Raw genomic sequence first — 5,000 nt, 5'->3', positions numbered from 1 at the left:
ACGGCCCCGGGCTGCGCCGCCTTTGCCCGCCCTCCGACGTTTCGGGCCCGGAGGCCTTGGACAGTTAGAACTGGCGCGAAGAGATCGGAAGGTCTGGTAGGAAGTCGCCAAGACTATGTCGAACACAACCGCCAAAGTGTCGAGGAACACAAATCGCCACCAGAGTGTCGAAGTTAAAAGCAGCACTGAGTATCGAACACAAAAATCGCCAGACTGTCGAACTTAATTCAGCTCAGAGTATCGAACACAAAAATCGCCAGACTGTCGAACTTAATTCAGCTCAGAGTATCGAACACAAAAATCGCCAGACTGTCGAACTTACCATGGGCTCAGAGTATCGAGTGTTAATCGCCCAGGTGTGTCGAACTTAAAATGGGCGGATTATCGAGTGTTTAATCGCCCGAGTGTCGAACTTAAAATGGGCGGATTATCGAGTGTTTAATCGCCCGAGTGTCGAACTTAAAATGGGCGGATTATCGAGTGTTTAATCGCCCGAGTGTCGAATGTCACGGCCAACATGTTCACAATTCGACAAAGCGTTCGAAAGTTCGACTATTAGCGTTCAAAAGTTCGACTGTTAGCGTTCAAAAGTTCGACAAAGTGTTCGCATGTTCGACAAAGTGTTCAAAATTCGACAAAGTGTTCGAAATTCGACAAAGTGTTCAAAATTCGACAAAGTGTTCAAAATTCGACAAAGTGTTCAAAATTCGACAAAGTGTTCAAAATCCGACCTCCGAGAGCTCTTTGGCATGCACACGAGTTCCAAATTGCCGCCCACCGTCTTTGGAACCGTTCCTCGGGCCCGTCTCAAAGTGGTCCCGAGCCGCCATTTTGTTCTAAAAAACGTGTTCCCGAAAATCTCCGGGTACCCCGCCAACCCCCCCGGCCGAAAATGACGAGTTGCACTTTGGGGGCGAATTTGAAATTTCAGTCCGACGATGAGGCACCGAAAGCCCGCAAACGGTACTCGGATCGTCCCCCTTGCCGACTTCCGTGATTTTTCAAAGTTAAAGTTTTCGGGCTGCGGACACTTTATTGCAACGGGGCAAGGCGCCGGGGCGAATTCCCACCCCTCCAGCGGGGCCCTGGAACTCCAACCCGGCGTGGATTTTCGGATTTTTCCCCTTCCCCACCGACTTTCCTCCGCTGACACTTAGAATTTTTTTTGACACTTAGAATTTTTTTTGACACTTAGAATTTTTTTGACACTTAGAATTTTTTTTGACACTTAGAATTTTTTTCTAAGTTTTTCCTTCTGGTTACTGACTTCCCTCGTCGGGCACGGGGATTTTCGACTTCCTCCTCCCGACCGAGGGGCCTCATTTTCGGGCATTTTCCTCAGATTTCCAAGCATTTTTAGACACTTTTCCCGACTTTTCCTGCTTACTGATTTCACACTTTTGGCCATTTTTATGCATTTTCCCGACTTTTCCTGCTTACTGATTTCACACTTTTGGCCATTTTTATGCATTTTCCCGACTTTTCCTGCTTACTGATTTCACACTTTTGGCCATTTTTAAGCATTTTCCTGGTTACTGATTTCACGCTTTTGGACATTTTCGGAGGTTCTGACGGCTTTTTCGCCTTACTGCTTCGGACATTTCGGGCACTTGGCTGACTTTTCCCGCTTACTCCTTCCGGGCTTTTACTCATTTTCGGAGGTTCTGACGGCTTTTTCGCCTTACTGCTTCGGACATTTCGGGCACTTGGCTGACTTTTCCCGCTTACTCCTTCCGGGCTTTTACTCATTTTCGGAGGTTCTGACGGCTTTTTCGCCTTACTGCTTCGGACATTTCGGGCACTTGGCTGACTTTTCCCGCTTACTCCTTCCGGGCTTTTACTCATTTTCGGAGGTTCTGACGGCTTTTTCGCCTTACTGCTTCGGACATTTCGGGCACTTGGCTGACTTTTCCCGCTTACTCCTTCCGGGCTTTTACTCATTTTCGGAGGTTCCGACGGCTTTTTCGCCTTACTGCTTCGGACATTTCGGGCACTTTGCTGACTTCTCCACCTTACTCCTTCCGGGCTTTTACTCATTTTCGGAGGTTCCGACGGCTTTTTCGCCTTACTGCTTCGGGCACTTTGCTGACCTTTTCCCGCTTACCCCTTTCAAGGTTTTGGACGTCTCCGGTCGGGTCCGCGCCCCTCGCCCGGGCCGGAACGCCTCCCCGCCGGCCGAGTTCCTCGGGGTCGCCCCCTCGCCCGGGAAAAACCGCTCCCCGCCGTCCCACAGCACTCCGACTCGGCCAGGCAGCCTCACGGGCACAGCGACTCCTGCCCACCTCGGGAACCGACGCCCCGCTCGGGCTCAGGCTCCGAAAAACCACCACAGCGGGGCAGCTACCCTCAATGCAGCCGAAATTCAAACTCCTCCCCTCCGAAAGGCGCGCCTCACCCGGCCACGGCCTCGGAACTGCTCCCCTTCCTCGGGATCGGCCCCTCGCCCGGGAAAACCCGCTCCCCGCCGTCCCACAGCACTCCGACTCGGCCAGGCAGCCTCACGGGCACAGCGACTCCTGCCCACCTCGGGAACCGACGCCCCGCTCGGGCTCAGGCTCCAAAAACCCACAACAGCGGGCAGCTACCCTCAATGCAGCCGAAATTCAAATTCCTCCCCTCCGAAAGGCGCGCCTCACCCGGCCACGGCCTCCAAATCGCTCCCCTTCCTCGGGATCGCCCCCTCGCCCGGGAAAACCCGCTCCCCGCCGTCCCACAGCACTCCGACTCGGCCAGGCAGCCTCACGGGCACAGCGACTCCTGCCCACCTCGGGAACCGACGCCCCGCTCGGGCTCAGGCTCCGAAAAACCACCACAGCGGGGCAGCTACCCTCAATGCAGCCGAAATTCAAATCCCTCCCCTTCGAGAGGCGCGCCTCACCCGGCCACGGCCTCCAAATCGCTCCCCTTAGGCGAAAATTAAGCCCCCGTGGCCGATAATACCCCTCCTTGATCGTGCACAAGGGCAGCTCCAAGTTGAACGGGCTCAGGCTCCAAAAACCCACAACAGCGGGCAGCTACCCTCAATGCAGCCGAAATTCAAATCCCTCCCCTTCGAGAGGCGCGCCTCACCCGGCCACGGCCTCCAAATCGCTCCCCTTAGGCGAAAATTAAGCCCCCGTGGCCGATAATACCCCTCCTTGATCGTGCACAAGGGCAGCTCCAAGTTGAACGGGCTCAGGCTCCAAAAACCCACAACAGCGGGCAGCTACCCTCAATGCAGCCGAAATTCAAATCCCTCCCCTTCGAGAGGCGCGCCTCACCCGGCCACGGCCTCCAAATCGCTCCCCTTAGGCGAAAATTAAGCCCCCGTGGCCGATAATACCCCTCCTTGATCGTGCACAAGGGCAGCTCCAAGTTGAACGGAGAAGTCAGTAACCAACCAAAAATAAGCTTGGTTACTGATTTCTCCCGTTGGTTACTGACTTCTCCCTTTGGTTACTGATTTCTCCCGTTGGTTACTCATTTCTCTTGTTGGTTACTGATTTCTCCCGTTGGTTACTGACTTCTCCCTTTGGTTACTGATTTCTCCCGTTGGTTACTGACTTCTCCCGTTGGTTACTCATTTCTCCCGTTGGTTACTCATTTCTCCCGTTGGTTACTCATTTCTCCTGTTGGTTACTGATTTCTTGGTTACTCATTTCTCTTCTTGGTTACTCATTTCTCCTGTTGGTTACTGATTTCTTGGTTACTCATTTCTCTTCTTGGTTACTCATTTCCCTTTCTGACACTTAGAATTTTTTTTGACACTTAGAATTTTTTTGACACTTAGAATTTTTTTTGACACTTAGAATTTTTTTTGACACTTAGAATTTTTTTTGACACTTAGAATTTTTTTTGACACTTAGAATTTTTTTTGACACTTAGAATTTTTTTTGACACTTAGAATTCTTTTTGACACTTAGAATTTTTTTTGACACTTAGAATTTTTTTGACACTTAGAATTTTTTTGACACTTAGAATTCTTTTTGACACTTAGAATTTTTTTTGACACTTAGAATTTTTTTTGACACTTAGAATTTTTTTTGACACTTAGAATTTTTTTCTAAGTTTTTCCTTCTGGTTACTGACTTCCCTCGTCGGGCACGGGGATTTTCGACTTCCTCCTCCCGACCGAGGGGCCTCATTTTCGGGCATTTTCCTCAGATTTCCAAGCATTTTTAGACACTTTTCCCGACTTTTCCTGCTTACTGATTTCACACTTTTGGCCATTTTTATGCATTTTCCTGGTTACTGATTTCACGCTTTTGGACATTTTCGGAGGTTCCGACGGCTTTTTCGCCTTACTGCTTCGGGCACTTTGCTGACCTTTTCCCGCTTACCCCTTTCAAGGTTTTGGACGTCTCCGGTCGGGTCCGCGCCCCTCGCCCGGGCCGGAACGCCTCCCCGCCGGCCGAGTTCCTCGGGGTCGCCCCCTCGCCAGGGAAAACCCGCTCCCCGCCGTCCCACAGCACTCCGACTCGGCCAGGCAGCCTCACGGGCACAGCGACTCCTGCCCACCTCGGGAACCGACGCCCCGCTCGGGCTCAGGCTCCGAAAAACCACCACAGCGGGGCAGCTACCCTCAATGCAGCCGAAATTCAAATTCCTCCCCTTCGAGAGGCGCGCCTCACCCGGCCACGGCCTCGGAACCGCTCCCCTTCCTCGGGATCGGCCCCTCGCCCGGGAAAACCCGCTCCCCGCCGTCCCACAGCACTCCGACTCGGCCAGGCAGCCTCACGGGCACAGCGACTCCTGCCCACCTCGGGAACCGACGCCCCGCTCGGGCTCAGGCTCCGAAAAACCACCACAGCGGGGCAGCTACCCTCAATGCAGCCGAAATTCAAATTCCTCCCCTTCGAGAGGCGCGCCTCACCCGGCCACGGCCTCCAAATCGCTCCCCTTAGGCGAAAATTAAGCCCCCGTGGCGGATAATACCCCTCCTTGATCGTGCACAAGGGCAGCTCCAAGTTGAACGGAGAAGTCAGTAACCAACCAAAAATAAGCTTGGTTACTGATTTCTC

Source organism: Stegostoma tigrinum, unplaced genomic scaffold (assembly GCF_030684315.1).
Source record: "Stegostoma tigrinum isolate sSteTig4 unplaced genomic scaffold, sSteTig4.hap1 scaffold_481, whole genome shotgun sequence".
In the NCBI taxonomy this organism is placed as follows: Eukaryota; Metazoa; Chordata; class Chondrichthyes; order Orectolobiformes; family Stegostomatidae; genus Stegostoma; species Stegostoma tigrinum.
This window is presented reverse-complemented; position numbering follows the sequence as displayed.